This window comes from Orcinus orca, chromosome 3 (genome assembly GCF_937001465.1).
Source record: "Orcinus orca chromosome 3, mOrcOrc1.1, whole genome shotgun sequence".
Lineage (NCBI taxonomy): Eukaryota > Metazoa > Chordata > Mammalia > Artiodactyla > Delphinidae > Orcinus > Orcinus orca.
The window spans coordinates 76,740,038-76,758,582 of NC_064561.1; the positions used below are offsets into that span (position 1 = coordinate 76,740,038).

Here is an 18,545-nt window from a genome sequence, read left to right on the forward strand (position 1 = left end):
ACAAATCAAGCCTTGGTAAATTTAAGAAAATTGAAATTGTATCAAGTATCTTTTCCGACCACAACGCTATGAGACTAGATATCAATTACAGGAAAAGATCTGTAAAAAATACAAACAAATGGAGGCTAAACAATACACTACTTAATAACGAAGTGATCACTGAAGAAATCAAAGAGGAAATCAAAAAATACCTAGAAACAAATGACAATGGAGACACGACGACCCAAAACCTATGGATGCAGCAAAAGCAGTTGTAAGAGGGAAGATTATAGCAATACAATCCTACCTTAAGAAACAGGAAACATCTCGAATAAACAACCTAACCTTGCACCTAAAGCAATTAGAGAAAGAAGAACAAAAAAACCCCAAAGTTAGCAGAAGGAAAGAAATCATAAAAATCAGATCAGAAATAAATGAAAAAGAAATGAAGGAAACAATAGCAAAGATCAATAAAACTAAAAGCTGGTTCTTTGAAAGGATAAACAAAATTGATAAACCATTAGCCAGACTCATCAAGAAAAAAAGGGAGAAGACTCAAATCAATACAATTAGAAATGAAAAAGGAGTAGTAACAACTAACACTGCAGAAATACAAAAGATCATGAGAGATTACTACAAGCAACTCTATGCCAATAAAATGGACAACCTGGAAGAAATGGACAAATTCTTAGAAATGCACAACCTGCCAAGACTGAATCAGGAAGAAATAGAAAATATGAACAGACCAATCACAAGCACTGAAATTGAAACTGTGATTAAAAATCTTCCAAGAAGCAAAAGCCCAGGACCAGATGGCTTCACAGGCGAATTCTATCAAACATTTAGAGAAGAGCTATCACCTATCCTTCTCAAACTCTTCCAAAATATAGCAGAGGGAGGAACACTCCCAAACTCATTCTACGAGGCCACCATCAATCCTGATACCAAAACCAGACAAGGATGTCACAAAGAAAGAAAACTACAGGCCAATATCACTGATGAACATAGATGCAAAAATCCTCAACAAAATACTAGCAAACAGAATCCAACAGCACATTAAACATATCATACACCATGATCAAGTGGGGTTTATTCCAGGAATGCAAGGATTCTTCAGTATACGCAAATCAATCAACGTGATACACCATATTAACAAATTGAAGGAGAAAAACCATATGATCATCTCAATAGATGCAGAGAAAGCTTTTGACAAAATTCAACACCCATTTATGATAAAAACCCTGCAGAAAGTAGGCAAAGAGCGAACTTTCCTCAACATAATAGAGGCCATATATGACAAACCCACAGCCAACATCGTCCTCAATGGTGAAAAACTGAAAGCATTTCCACTAAGATCAGGAACAAGACAAGGGTGCCCACTCTCACCACTCTTATTCAACATAGTTTTGGAAGTTTTAGCCACAGCAATCAGAGAAGAAAGGGAAATAAAGGAATCCAAATCAGAAAAGAAGAAGTAAAGCTGTCACTGTTTGCAGATGACATGATACTATACACAGAGAATCCTAAAGATGCTACCAGAAAACTACTAGAGCTAATCAATGAATTTGGTAAAGTAGCAGGATACAAAATTAATGCACAGAAATCTGTGGCATTCCTATACACTAATGATGAAAAATCTGAAAGTGAAATCAAGAAAAAACTCCCATTTACCATTGCAACAAAAAGAATAAAATATCTAGTAATAAACCTACCTAAGGAGACAAAAGACCTGTATGCAGAAAATTATAAGACACTGATGAAAGAAATTAAAGATGATACAAATAGATGGAGTGATATACCATGTTCTTGGATTGGAAGAATCAACATTGTGAAAATGACTCTACTACCCAAAGCAATCTACAGATTCAATGCAATCCCTATCAAACTACCACTGGCATTTTTCACAGAACTAGAACAAAAAATTTCACAATTTGTATGGAAACACAAAAGACCGCGAATAGCCAAAGCAATCTTGAGAACAAAAAACGGAGCTGGAGGAATCAGGCTTCCTGACTTCAGACTATACTTCAAAGCTACAGTAATCAAGACAGTATGGTACTGGCACAAAAACAGAAATATAGATCAATGGAACAGGATAGAAAGCCCAGAGATAAACCCACGCACATATGGACACCTTATCTTTGATAAAGAAGGCAGGAATGTACAGTGGAGAAAGGACAGCCTCTTCAATAAGTGGTGCTGGGAAAACTGGACAGCTACATGTAAAAGTATGAGATTAGATCACTCTCTAACACCATACACAAAAATAAGCTCAAAGTGGATTAAAGACCTAAATGTAAGGCCAGAAACTATAAAACTCTTAGAGGAAAACATAGGCAGGACACTCTATGACATAAATCACAGCAAGGTCCTTTTTGACCCACCTCCTAGAGAAATGAAAATAAAAACAAAACTAAACAAATGGGACCTAATAAAACTTAAAAGCTTTTGCGCAGCAATAGAAACCATAAAGAAGACCAAAAGACAACCCTCAGAATGGGAGAAAATATTTGCAAATGAAGCAACTGACAAAGGATTAATCTCCAAAATTTATAAGCAGCTCATGCAGCTTAATAACAAAAAAACAAACAACCCAATCCAAAAATGGGCAGAAGACCTAAATAGACATTTCTCCAAAGAAGGTATACAGACTGCCAACAAACACATGAAAGAATGCTTAACATCACTAATCATTAGAGAAATGCAAATCAAAACTACAATGAGATACCATCTCACACCAGTCAGAATGGCCATCATCAAAAAATCTAGAAACAATAAATGCTGGAGAGTGTGTGGAGAAAAGGCAACCCTCGTACACTGTTGGTGGGAATGTAAATGGATACAGCCACTGTGGAGAACAGTATGGAGGTTCCTTAAAAAACTAAAAATAGAACTACCATATGACCCAGCAATCCCACTACTGGGCATATACCCTGAGAAAACCATAATTCAAAAAGAGTCATGTACCGAAATGTTCATTGCAGCTCTATTTACAATAGCCCAGAGATGGAAACAACCTAAGTGTCCATCATCGGATGAATGGATAAAGAAAATGTGGCACATATATACAATGGAATATTACTCAGCCATAAAAAGAAACGAAATTGAGCTATTTGTAATGAGGTGGATAGACCTAGAGTCTGTCATACAGAGTGAAGTAAGTCAGAAAGAGAGAGACAAATACCGTATGCTAACACATATATATGGAATTTAAGAAAAAAAATGTCATGAAAAACCTAGGGGTTAAACAGGAATAAAGACACAGACTTACTAGAGAATGGACTTGAGGCTATGGGGAGGGGGAAGGGTAAACGGTGACAAAGCGAGAGAGAGGCATGGACATATATACACTACCAAACGTAAGGTAGATAGCTAGTGGGAAGCAGCCGCATAGCACAGGGAGATCAGCTCCATGCTTTGTGACCACCTGGAGGGGTGGGATAGGGAGGGTGGGAGGGAGGGAGACGCAAGCGGGAAGAGATATGGGAACATATGTATATATATAACTGATTCATTTTGTTGTGAAGCTGAAACTAACATACCATTGTAAAGCAATTATACTCCAATAAAGATGTTAAAATAAAAAAATAAATAAATAAAAAATAAAAAAAAATAAAAATACAGAACAGACAGCAGAAGAAGAACTACAACCCTGCAGCCTGTGGAACAAAAACCACATTCAGACAGACAAGATGAAAAGGCAGAGAACTATGTACCAGATGAAGGAACAAGATAAAACCCCAGAAAAACAACTAAATGAAGTGGAGACAGGCAACCCTCCAGAAAAAGAATTCAGAATAATGATAGTGAAGATGATCCAGCACCTCGGAAAAAGAATGGAGGTAAAGATCAAGAAGATGCAAGAAACGTTTAACAAAGATCTAGAAGAATAAAAGAACAAACAAACGGAGATGGGGACTTCCCTGGTGGGGCAGTGCTTAAGAACCCGCCTGCCAACGCAGGGGACACGGGTTGAAGCCCTAGTCTGGGAAGATCCCACATGCTGCAGAGCAACTAAGCCCGTGTGCCACAACTACTGAGCCTGAGGTCTAGATCCCATGAGCCACAATGACTGAGCCCTCATGACACAACTACTGAAGCCTGCGCGCCTAGAGCCCGTACTCCACAACAAAGAGAAGCCACCGCAATGAGAAGCCCATGCACCGCAATGAAGAATAGCCCCCACTTGCCACAACTAGAGAAAGCCCGCACTCAGCAACAAAGACCCGACACAGACAAAAATAAATAAATAAATTTATAAAAAAAAAAAACACAGAGATGAACAATAACTGAAATGAAAACTACACTAGAAGGAAACAACAGCAGAATAACTCAGGCAGAAGAGTGGATAAGTGACCTGGAAGACAGAATGATGGAATTCACTGCCGCGGAACAGAATAAAGAAAAAAGAATGAAAAGAAATGAAGACAGGCTAACAGACCTCTGGGACAACGTTAAATGCAACAACATTCACATTACAGGGGTCCCAGAAGGAGAAGAGAGAGAAAAAGGACCTGAGAAAATATTTGAATAGATTGCAGTCAAAACTTACCTAACATGGGAAAGGAAATAGCCACCAAAGTCCAGGAAGTGCAGAGTCCCAGGCAGGAGAAACCAAAGGAGAAACACGTCGAGACACAAGGTAATCAAACTGACAAAAATAAACACAAAGAAAAATTACTGAAAGCAACCAGGCAAAAATGACAAATAACATACAAGGGAACTCCCATAAGGTTAACAGATGATTTCTCAGCAGAATCTCTACAAGGCAGAAGGGAGTGGCCCGATATATTTAAAGTGATGAAAGGGAAGAACCTACAACCAAGATTACTCTACCCTGCAAGGATCTCATTCAGATTCGATGGAGAAATCAAAAGCTTTACAGACAAGCAAAAGCTAAGAGAATATAGCACCACCAAACCAGCTCTACAACAAATGCTAAAAGAACTTCTCCAAATGGGAAACACAAGAGAAGAAAAGGACCAACAAAAATAAACCCATAACAATTAAGAAAACGGTAAAAGGAACACACATATCGATAATTACCTTAACTGTGAATGGATTAAATGCTCCAACCAAAAGACACAGGCTCGCTGAATGGATACAAAAACAAGATCCATATATATGCTATCTACAAGAAACCCACTTCACACCTAGGGACACATACACACTGAAAGTGAGTAGATGGAAAAAGATATTCCATGCAAATGGAAATCAAAAGAAAGCTGGAGTAGCTATACTCATATCAGATAAAATAGACTTTAAAATAAAGAATGTTAAAAGAGACAAGGGAGGACACTACATAATGATCAAGGGATCAATCCAAGAAGAAAATATAACAATTATAAATACATATGCACCCAACATAGGAGCACCTCAATACATAAGGCAACTGCTAACAGCTATAAAAGAGAAAATCGACAGTAACACAATAATAGTGGGGGACTTTAACACCTCACTTACACCAATGGACAGATCCTCCAAAATGAAAATAAATAAGGAAACAAAAGCTTAAAATGACACAACAGACCAGACAGATTTAGCTGATATTTATAGGACATTCCATCCAAAAACATCAGATTACACTTTCTTCTCAAGTGCGAATGGAACATTCTCCAGGACAGATCGTATCTTGGGTGACAAATCAAGCCTTAGTAAATTTAAGAAAATTAAAATCGTATCAAGCATTTTTTCTGACCACAACACTATGAGATTAGAAATGAACTGCAGGGAAAAAAAACGTAAAAAACACAAACACATGGAGGCTAAACAATACATTACTAAATAACCAAGAGATCACTGAAGAAATCAAAGAGGAAATCAAAAAATACCTAGAGACAAATGACAATGAAAACAAGAAGATCCAAAACCTATGGAATGCAGCAAAAGCAGTTCTAAGAGGGAAGTTTATAGCTATACAAGCCTACCTCAAGAAACAAGAAAAATCTCAAATAAACAATCTAACCTTACACCTAAAGGAATTAGAGAAAGAAGAACAAACAAAACCCAAAATTAGCAGAAGGAAAGAAATCATAAAGATCAGAGCAGAAATAAATGAAATAGAAACAAAGGAAACAATAGCAAAGATCAATAAAACTAAAAGCTGGTTCTTTGAGAAGATAAACAAAATTAATAAAACCATTAGCCAGACTCATCAAGAGGGAGAGGACTCAAATCAATAAAATTGGAAATGAAAAAGGAGAAGTTACACCAGACATTGCAGAAATACAAAGCATCCTAAGAGACTACTACAGGCAACTCTATGCCAATAAAATGGACAACCTGGAAGAAATGGACAAATTCTTAGAAAGGTATCACCTTCCAAGACTGAACCAGGAAGAAACAGAAAATATGAACAGACCAATCATAAGTAATGAAATTAAAACTGTGCTTAAAAATCTGCCAACATGGGCTTCCCTGCTGGTGCAGGGGTTGAGAGTCCACCTGCCGATGCAGGGGACACGGGTTCGTGCCCTGGTCCAGGAGGATCCCACATGCCGTGGAACAGCTGGTCCCGTAGGCCATGGCGGCTGAGCCTGCCCGTCCGGAGCCCGTGCTCCGCAACAGGAGAGGCCACAACAGTGAGACTCTGCGTACCACAAAAAAAAAAAAAAAATCTTCCAACAAACAAAAGTCCAAGACCACATGGCTTCACAGGTAAATTCAAACATTTAGAGAAGAGCTAACACCCATCCTTCTCACACTCATCCAAAAAATTGCAGAGGAAGGAACACTCCCAAACTCATTCTGTGAGGCCACCATCACCCTGATACCAAAACCAGACAAAGATACTACAAAAAAAGAAAATTACAGACCAATATCACTGTTGAATATAGATGCAAAAATCCTCAACAAAACACTAGCAAACAGAATCCAACAACACATTAGAAGGATCATACACCATGATCAAGTGGGATTTATCCAAGGGATTCAAGCATTCTTCTATATACGCAAATCAATCAATGTGATACACCATATCAACAAATTGAAGAATAAAAACCATATGATCATCTCAATAGATGCAGAAAAAGCTTTTAACAAAATTCAACTCATAACTCTCCAGAAAGTGGGCATAGAGGGAACCTACCTCAACATAATAAAGGCCATATAAAAACACCCACAGCAAACATCATTCTCAATGGTAAAAAACTGAAAGCATTTTCTCTAAGAACAGGAACAAGAGAAGGATGTCCACTCTCACCAATATTATTCAACATAGTTTTGGAAGTCCTAGCCATGGCAATCAGAGAAGAAAAAAAAATAAAAGGAATACAAATTGGAAAAGAAGTAAAACTGTCACCGTTTGCAGATGACATGATACTATACATAGAGAACCCTAAAAATGCCACCAGAAAACTACTAGAGCTGATCAATGCATTTGGTAAAGTTGCAGGATACAAAATTAATGCACAGAATTTCTTGCTTTCCTATATAGTAATGATGAAAAATCTGAAAGAGAAATTATGGAAACACTCCCATTTACCACTGCAACAAAAAGAATAAAATACCTAGGAATAAACCTATCTAGGGAAACAAAAGACCTGTATGCAGAAAACTATAAGACACTGATGAAGGAAATTAAAGATGATACCAACAGATGGAGAGGTATACCATGTTCTTGGATTGGAAGAATCAATATTGTGAAAATGACTGTACTACCCAAAGCAATCTACAGATTCAATGCAATCCCTATCAAACTACCCCAAAGCAATCTACAGATTTAGTGCAATCCCTATCACACTACCAATGTTATTTTTTACAGAACTAGAACAAATCATCTTAAAATTTGTATGGAGACACAGAAGACCCCGAATAGCCAAAGCAGTCTTGAGGGAAAAAAACGGAGCTGGAGGAATCAGACTCCCTGACTACAGACTCTACTACAAAGCTACAGTAATCAAGACAATATGGTACTGGCACAAAAACAGAAACATAGATCAATGGAACAAGATAGAAAGCCCAGAGATAAACCCACGCACATACGGTCAACTAATCTAGGATAAAGGAGGCAAGGATATACAATGCAGAAAAGACAGTCTCTTCAATAAGTGGTGCTGGGAAAACTGGACAGCTACATGTGAAAGAATGAAATTAGAACACTCCCTAACACCACACACAAAATAAACTCAAAATGGATTAGAGACCTAAATGTAAGACCGGACACTATATAAAACTCTTAGAGGAAAACATAGGAAGAACACTCTTTGACATAAATCACAGCAAGATCTTTTTTGATCCACCTCCTAGAGTAATGGAAATAGAAACAAAAATAAACAAATGGGACCTAATGAAACTTCAAAGCTTTTGCACAGCAAAGGAAACCATAAACAAGACGAAAAGACAACCCTCAGAATGGGAGAAAATATTTGCAAAGGAAGCAATGGACAAAGGATTAATCTCCAAAATATATAAACAGCTCATGCAGCTCAATATTAAAGAAACAAACAACTCAATCCAAAAATGGGCAGAAGACATAAACAGACATTTCTCCAAAGAAGACTTACAGATGGCCAAGAAGCACATGAAAAGCTGTGCAACATCACTAATCATTAGAGAAATGCAAATCAAAACTACAATGAGGTATCACCTCACACGAGTTAGAATGAGCATCATCAGAAAATCTACAAACAACAAATGCTGGAGAGGGTGTGAAGAAAAGGGAACCCTCTTGCAGTGTTGGTGGGAATATAAATTGATATAGCCACTATGGAGAACAGTGCGGAGGTTCCTTAAAAAACTAAAAATATAACTACCATACGACCCAGCAATCCCACTACTGGGCATATACCCAGAGAAAACCATAATTCAAAAAGACACACGCACCCCAATGTTCCTTGCAGCACTATTTACAATATCCAGGAAATGAAAGCAACCTAAATGTCCTTTCACAGAGGAACAAAGAAGATGTGGTACATATACACAATGGAATATTACTCAGCCATAAAAAGAATGAAATAATGTCATTTGCAGCAACATGGATGAACCCAGATATTGTCATAATGAGTGAACTGAAGTCAGAGAATGACAAATACCGTATAATAGTGCTTGTATGTGGAATCTTAAAAAATGGTACAGATGAACTTATTTAGAAAATGGAAATCGAGTCACAGATGTAAAGAAACAAACTTATGATTACCTGGGGGGAAAGTGGGGGGTGGGGGATAAACTGGGAGATTGGGATTGACATATACACACTACTATATATATAATGGATAACTAATAAGGACCTACTGTATAGCACAGGGAACTCTTCTCAATACCATGTAATGACCAATATAGGAAAAGAATCTAAAAAAGAGTGGATATGTGTATAACTGATTCACTTTGCTGCACAGCAGAAATTAACACAATGTGAATCAACTATACTCCAACAGAAAATAATTTTTAATGCAGTGCCTATAATTATCTTTCCCCCCTCCACTTTAGAAGTAAAATTCACAAGAGGAGTTATTCCACACTACAATTATGAATTAAAAATTTGATGTAATTATGAAGCATTAAAAGTTCTTGTAACAGTAGTCTGAAATGCTATTTATAACATAATTATTGGCTCAACATAAAATAGTAACATTCCTAACAGTGAATGACATTGATTTTCTTGGCTGAATAAATTTACATCAGTTAACATACTCAGCTATAGCTATGGTCATTTTTTCTAATGTTTCTTTTACTCTGATAATAAAAGAAATATACGCATGTGAAAAGTATGAAAAATATAGAAATTTTAAAGAATTTTGATAATCACCATCTCCCAAAACTACATACACTGAATAACAGCTGTACATGTACAACCTTGTACCTAGTTTAGCACTCTGACAATCACTTCCCCCTGAAACTCTCCAAAATAAATTACTAATAGTACATGAGATGTACTTAATTTAACCCTTCCTCTTTACTAAAAAATTAAGTAATTTTCAATTTTTCTTCAATATAAATAATGCTTCAGTGATCATTTTTGGATAGAAAGCTTTTATTTCATGATAAAAGAAAAACGGTCAATCCATACAAAGGAATACTATTCAGCTACAACAAGGAAGGAGTACTTACACATGTTAAAACATGGCTGAACCTTGACACACTAAATGAAAGAAGCCAGTTATAAAAGGCTACGTATTTCCTATACTGTTGGTGGAAATGTAAAATGGTGCAATCACTCTGAAAAACAATTTAGCAATACCTCAAAATGTTAAACATCAAGTTACCTTGTAACCCAGCAATTCTACTCCTAAGTATATACCTAAATTAAAACATACGTCGACACAAAGTTGTATGTAAATGTTCATGGCGCCATTATTCATAATAGCCAAAATGTGGAAACAACCCAAATATCCATTAATTGATGAATGGATTAACAAAATGTGGTATATATCCAGACAAATGAATAACATTCAGCCGTAACAGAAAATGAAGTCCTGATAAATGGTACAACAGAGATGAACCTGGAAACATTATGCTAAGTGAAAAAAGCCACTCACAAAAGGCCACATATTGTATGATCTCATTTATATAAAATGTCCAAATGAGGCAAACCCAGAAAGACAGAAAACTGATTAGTGGTTGCCAGGCACTGGGAGGAAAGGAGGAATGGGGAATGACTGCTAATTTCTTTTGGGGATGATGAAAATATTCTAAAATTAAACAGTGGTGGTGCTTGCACAGAACTGATTATATGCTTTAAAAAGGTGAATTATGATTTATGAATTACAATTCTGACACCAACTGTGATGTGCAGAACACACCAACACCAAGTAATTCTCCAACACCAACTGGGGGTCTTATAATTCAACTCAATTCTGACAATATTTACCTAGAGGTAACGTCACATCCCATAAGTTAAGGGCTCAGTCCTACAAGACTTCTCCCCTACCCCTTTCAGAAGTCAGTCACAAACCCAGGTTGTCACCTGTGCTTCTGAGGGTCCCACAAAGCTCTTCTCAGGTTCGATTAATTTGCCAGATCGACTCACAAAATTCTGAGAAACATTTCACTTACTAGACTACTAGTTTATTTATAAAAGGATGTAATTCAAGAACAGTCACGTGATGCACAGGGCAAGTAATGGGGAAAGGGACACAGGGTTTCCATGCTCTGAGCACTCCACTCACCCAGCACCTCCACATGTTCACCAACCAAGATGCTCTCCAAACCCTATCTTTTTAGGTTTTTGTGGAGGTTTCATTACATGGGAATTGACTGATTAAATCATGGCGTTGGTGCTTCTACCTCCAGCCCATCTTTCCTCTTCAGGTCAGAGGGGTGAGACTGAAAGTTCTAACCCTCTAATCACTCTTTTGGTTTCCTGGCAACCAGCCCCCAACCATACAAGCTTTCCGAAGTCATTCATTAACATAACAAAAGACACCTTTACTGCTCTCCTCACTGATAAAATCCCAAGGGTTTTGGGAGCTCTGTGCCAGAAACAGGGACTAAAACCAAGTAAGTATTTCTTATTACAAGTCACACTATCTCAATAAAGCTGTTACAAAAAAAGGAAAATAACATCCTCCCTCAAAAAAAAAAAGGGGGGGGTTGGGGGGGGGGAAGGTTACTTCCTTAGGGAATACTCTTGCAGGCAGAAATACTACTCTTTGATATATGCCAAACTGCCTTCACAAAGGATTCTACAGAGTTATACTCTCTCCAGCAGCGTATTGATATTTAGTACCTATGTCGCTGTACTCAGGTAAAAGAGCACCATTTCCTAAATCTTAAATCTGATAAGAGAAACTTGCTGTTGATTATTATTAAAGTTGAACACTTTTTCCCTATTCTAGTCATATTTTTCTTTTGCAAAGGGTCAGCTGGTCAGCTGTTAGCCTTTAAAATAGACATCTTTATGCCTGCAATTGTTACACACAAATGCTTCTATTTCTCATTAAACAGAGAAATTACTTTCTTACCATTCTGGCCAGCAGTAATGAACTCATCCTGAGTTCTACTTCAGCTTTGAACTTTAAAGCTTTCCCTAAGGTCAAAATACTTTTTCAAAAAGCTGCAATAACCACTCTCCCCCTCAAACAGGCAGATTAAAAGGACATTACAGGGCTTCCCTGGTGGCGCAGTGGTTGGGAATCTGCCTGCCGGGGCAGGGGACGCAGGTTGGAGCCCTGGTCTGGGAGGATCCCACATGCCGTGGAACAACTGGGCCCGTGAGCCACAACTACTGAGCCCGCGCGTCTGGAGCCTGTGCTCCGCAACAAGAGAGGCCGCGACAGTGAGAGGCCTGCGCGTTGTGATGAAGAGTGGCCCCCGCTCGCTGCAACTGGAGAAAGCCCTTGCACAGAAACGAAGACCCAACACAGCCAAAAATAAATATTAGTTAATTTTTTAAAGAAATGGTCCACATCAAAAAAATCTTTAAAAAAAAAAGGACACTACAATATGAGTCCACCTGGGTTACATATATTTCCAGTTGCCTGACTGCAATTCACTTTTAAGCTAATTGTCCCAAATGACTTGCAGAGATATTTTCAAACAATATGGCACAGTAAAAAGGAAAAACAGTTATTAACACCTTCTACAGGCCAAGTGCTTAATGTGTGCTTCATAACAAACCTATTACCCTCAGTTAATCTAAAAAGAAAATAAAAGTCACCAAGGGTAAGATCCTGCCATACAGCAGATACACAGCAAAATTAGGGATCAACTAAGGTGCACCTAATTCTAAAGTCCACATTCTTTCTACCACTTTACAGTGCTTCCGAAGCTCACTGACTCTGAATGTCAGACAAGACTCTGAATGTCAGACAAGACTCTGAATACTAGTTCTGCCATTTACAATGTGACTATTTCTAAGCTTCTTTAGTGTGTATGTACCATTTTTACAAAAACAGAGTCATTATTCAAAAAATAAATATAAAAATGGGAAGCTTAAAAATTCACTGTAGGGCTTCCCTGGTGGCGCAGTGGTTGAGAGTCCGCCTGCCGATGCAGGGGACACGGGTTCGTGCCCCGGTCTGGGAAGATCCCACATGCCGCGGAGCAGCTGGGCCTATGAGCCATGGCCACTGAGCCTGCGCGTCCGGAGCCTGTGCTCCACAATGGGAGAGGCCACAACGGTGAGAGGCCCGCGTATCGCAAAAAAAAAAAAAAAAAAAAAAAAAATTCACTGTAAAATTAAACTGTTCTTAAAAATACCAGTTCTTTAAAGAGCAAGATGTATGGAATAATTCTAAACACTTTTCTTGAATTTATATCAAGATTCACTACACCTTCCAACAAGCAGAAGCTCTTGCATATCCATTTACAAACATGTGATCACTCGGTGAAAAACATTTTTTAGGGGCTGACTGCCAGTCTCCACTTTAGCCAAACGAATGCATCATTTCTCAGTAGAAAAAAGCCACATAAACTACATTGCTTTTTATTCTCCTGTACCACATAAGAAATGTTTTCAGCAATATATGCACCAGCCAGGAAGTAGCCCTGCGGGTAACAGAAATGGCTACTTTAGCTACCTACCTAAGAGATGACTGCAGGACCTGGTGAGCAAGCAGTAATACACAGAACAGGACAAGGTCAAGAATAAAAACAAAGCAAGAAATCGTTTACCCTAGGTAACGGATACCACTGTGGTCAAGGAAAAGTCAGTTAAATTACACATCTGTTACAGGACCCTTGATTAGCTTAAAAAACTGCTACTTTAAGACCCAAACATCTGCTTGACAAGATTAGGACTGATTTCCAAAGAATACTAAACACCAGTAACAATTCCACAAGGATTTTCAAATTCATGAAACAAAAATCAACTCAAATATTAAAACAAGAATTCTTATACTAAAATTTTCTTTTTCCAAGAACTCCCACACTCTTCATATAAAAAGGGCAGCATTATCTAATAAAACTAACATAATTTAGATAGATGGAGCCGTTCAATAAAATACATTTTTCTTTTAAAATTATTTTAATATTAAAGCATCAATAGGACTTGGGGCAGACCAAAAAATAGGAACTTACCTACAGCCCCCTAATTTACTCTAGGGCTATTATTAAAATAATTCTACTGTACACAGAATCATGTACTGTTTTCCTTAGCGGGTATAATACAATCAGGCTATTGTACAATAGTAAGAGTGTTCTTAAGAAAAAAATTACTGCTGAAGTTAATTCTTGTCGAGGTAACTTTCCACATTCTACTCTCCATAAACACCACTGTTTTTAATCACAACTTTACTTACAGCTTTACCGTGTTATCAACAAAATTTCCACTTTGTAAGATCCTTTCAAACTGAAATAATAAAAAGTAATGCTTTTATGATCACAGTATTTGGTAAAGTGAGATGTTGTAGAATAGTATGTGTACTAAGATCTTGCTTTTGTGGAAAAAATATTCACTGATTTATCTGGAAGGGCACATCAAAAATTACTAGTGGTTATCTTAGGATTATGGAAGTGCTTTTCTTCTTTAGTTTATATGTGTATTCTGATGTTCTGCATTAAACACAACTTATTTTTTAGTGCTTGTGCATAAGACACAGGACAATCTGAGTTAAAGAAACCTGTGTGCCATATTTTATTCAATATTACCAATTCAAATTCACATACTCAGAGTTAACATGATGCAAATGTTGCTCAAGAAATGTTAGTGAAATCTCCTCAGCCAACAAGGTTCAGTTTTTAAACAATAAATTCCCTCAGACAGGAAAATAGTGCTTCTAAGAAAGAAGTAACTTCATGTCTGTTTTTAAAACTGAGTTGTAAGGGTGGAAAATGGCTTGGAATGCCCAGGTGACCATAGATAGGGAAGCCCATAGGGAAAAACTAATGATACTAACACTTGAGAAATAAGACAAATCATTTCATTGATTTGGAGATACTGATTCACAGAAGAAATCACTGAGCAGCCAGTAAATAATCAGATAATAAGTAAACACTTAAAGAATGATAATGGCCAAAGGAAAAAAAGAAAAAGCCAAGAAAAAACTGAACACACATGTATCTAGGTAAATCATTCTGAAAGGCATATTTTAAAAAATTATCTAACAATTTATAACTCAAATTGAATCAGCTCTGGTTTCTTCACCAGAAAAAGAACATCTGTCAATGGGCTTAGCACTTAATTGCAGAGCCAAGAACACCCTTAAAGATGTCTCAAGCAGATGTGTCTGCTTTGAAATGAACTAGTTAAAAATTCGGTATATCGCTAAGCAATTAATATACAAACATATAAACAGACAATCTTTACATATTAAATCAATCTAGAAAAATTAGGTAAAGCACTGAGGTAATTTTATTGACTCCTACGAAGAAATTATCTTTAAACCGAAATAAGTAACTCCACTAAGTTAAACCATAAGAAATTGCCAATATTCAAGCATTTTTTAATCTGTAAAAGCAGCAATTTTATATGGTCCCACTCTGTGGTCTGGTGATCAATATTTAACCACCACCTCTCTGGGAAAAAGGCCCTGGTTTGTAGCTTTTGCCAATTCCCATGTTGTAAACAGTCCCATTGTAGCCAGTTTCAAGCTGTCAACATGCCATCAACTGAATGTGGAGCTGGAGAGATGCACACAATCAATTCACCAGCTCCAACACACCACTGGTTCCACCTAATAGTCTGATCTCATCCTTTCTATAACAAGCTTTCGCCCGAATTATCCAGTTTCCTACTTACGCTGTTAAGAAAGCAAAACAGCAGTGGGGGGCGGGGGCTATTTTAAACTGAGTGGTAAAGAAATGAGTCGATATTTAAGCTGAGATCTGAAAGATAAGAGGCCAACCTTCCTAAGATCTGGGGAAGACTCTTTCAGACAGAGGAAATGACGAGTGTAAAAGCCTTAATAGGGCAAGAACAAGCATGGTATGTTTGAGAAAATGAATGATAATGTGGCTAGAACTTAGTGAGCAAAGATGAAATACTCCTGAGAGGCTGTCAGGGCCATATCGTATACACAGAGTGTGAGACTGTATTTTCTGGATGAGTATAGTTTGTATTTTACTGAGTGGATTTAGTTTGTATTTTACCCTGAGTGGATTGGAAACAATTTCATATAGTAGTCTGATAAATGTTAAATGAATGTTAAAGCATTATTTTAATGACCCTTTATGAGACTTAAGTCAAAGCCTATTAATTTTATTAACTTTTCTCAATATAATCACTCTGGTTACTTCACAATCTATGTAGAACATTATGAAATTAAGGAAGTGTAAGTATGATAGGCCTCAAACTATGAATATAGCTGAAATAAGTGTAGTGGCAGGACCACACATCAGTTCAGAAATATTATCTTATTAATCCAAGATGGTTATTTCATACGTGAAATGCTAACATATGAATTCAGGTAGGTCAATATCAAATTCTAATGAAGATGACCTAATTAGTCCACAAAGTGTAGAACGATAAATTCAATACTGTAGGAAAGCATTTGCTTGCATGTCATCTGAAACGACACTACACAGTATGCAAGTAAACTTTTAAAAAGCTATAATAGGGGCTTCCCTGGTGGCGCAGTGGTTGAGAGTCCGCCTGCCGATGCAGGGGACACGGGTTAATGCCCTGGTCCAGGAGGATCCCGCATGCCGTGGAGCGGCTGGGCCCGTGAGCCATGGCCGCTGAGCCTGCACGTCTGGAGCCTGTGCTCCACAACGGGAGAGGCCACAACAGGGAGAGGCCCGCGTACCGCAAAAAAAAAAAATAAATAAAAAATAATAGCCGTAAGTTTTCATATTAAAAACTATATTTTAATTTCATATTTTAACGTGAAAGAAAAATAAAATATCAAGTGTGATTTATAGATGTTATTGTTTAGGAGTTATAGTAACAAGCATATACATTAACTTATATTTGCATATTATAAAAACTGTGAAGATACATACAAATACATACATGTCCACACCTCTGTGATTGTGAAAATTAAGTCCACATTATGGCCACATAAAAGTCCATCAGACAAGACGATCAAGATATAAATTACTACATATTATACAAAAACAGGGAAGGGACTTCCCTGGTGGTCCAGTGGTGAAGAATCCGCCTTCCAACGCAGGGGATGCGGGTTCGATCCCTGGTTGGGGAACTAAGATCCCACACGCCATGGGACAACTAAGCCCACGTGCCACAACTACTGAGCTTGCACACCTCAACGGGAGAGCCAGCATGCCTACACGAGCACACACACTCTGGAGCCTGCGCCACAGCTACAGAGAGAAAAATCGACATGCCACAACTAGAGAGAAGCCTGCTTGCCACAATGACGATCCCAAGCCACAATGAAAGATCCTGCATGCTGCAACTAAGACCTGATGCAGCCCAAAAAAAAAAAAAAGAAAAAAAAATTTAAATGTCATTTAAAAAAAACAGGGAAATGTTTAGACTGGTTTACGGAGAATAATTTATGCTTGCACATAAAAAATTATTCATTCAGGAACTTCTAAGCCACCTATTTCAATAATTTATTTAAAGGATATCTTTCAACCAACACGAAATGAGACCTATAACTCAGAAAAAAAAAGAATTAAAAAATCTTGTCTCAGCAGAATGAAATACTTAAAGTCTACATATTATTAATTTCTCTTGCACTTGCATTTCCTACCTAAATACCAGTTAAGCTTAAGTTTAAATATATTCCATTTTTTTCATTTAAGAGCACAAATATGCATACAATAAATATTACTCAATAGACTTGTATACATTAATGTAGCTAGCTGCTACTTTACCACAGAAGTACAATAATTGTGCTGATATAGGCCCCCCTCTCTTTTGAGGGGGGAATAAACAGGCAGTGCAGTACTGAAAGGACAAGGTACAGTAACAAATTTTTGTACCCCGAACATCCCTCCCTCAAACTATGAGATTTCTGTTTGAGCGTTCTACAAAAAAACAAGAAATGCTAAGAATATCACCAGGTAAACTACTTTCTTGGTAATGGCAACTGCTTTTCTTTTTTTTTTTTTTTTTGCAGTACGCAGGCCTCTCACTGTTGTAGCCTCTCCCGTTGCGGAGCACAGGCTCTGGACGCGCAGGCTCAGCGGCCATGGCTCACAGGCCCAGCCGCTCCACGGCATGCGGGATCTTCCCGGACCAGGGCACGAACCCGTGTCCCCTGCATCGGCAGGCGGACTCTCAACCACTGCGCCACCAGGGAAGCCCAACTGCTTTTCTTTAATGAAAGGAGTTTGGCAATTGAAAAGCAATTAAGTTTTGGTTTTGAATCTCATTTGAACCCATACCCCTGATAAAAAAAAATGTAAGTGCAGTCCAACTTGTAGTGTCTACACCCATGTAAATCAACAAGACTTAGAATTCAAGAAACAAAGCCTAAAGAGAAATGTGGGGCAAGCCAAAAAAAAAAATTTTTTTTAAGTGGCACCCTACTTCCAAATCAGGCTTTCCTTTTCTTTATTCCATTTACCTTACCTCTCTTCATTCCTTTCTCACCTCCACTGTCCTTTACCATTTTTCTGTGTATTCTCACTTTCTATACACAAAAATTGATCTCAAACTTACCATTTTCTCTTGTATCTAAATTTGTTTTTACTTCTTATGGGACTATATGGTTTTAGGTGAAATACTTTTAACTGAAATACTTTTAGTTAGAAAAACATACACATAAGCTGTTATCAAA

The 18,545-nt window shown here is 37.6% G+C and overlaps 1 long non-coding RNA gene across 1 annotated transcript in view; it reads right to left on the minus strand.

Annotated features, from left to right (window-relative positions):
* The window catches only part of LOC125963810 (uncharacterized), a 48,019-nt gene that overhangs the window by 11,251 nt on the left and 18,223 nt on the right, over positions 1-18,545 (minus strand). The window contains exon 2 of the long non-coding RNA XR_007476221.1: positions 4,532-4,630. This is a non-coding gene — a long non-coding RNA (uncharacterized LOC125963810). The remainder of the gene's footprint in view (positions 1-4,531; positions 4,631-18,545) is intronic.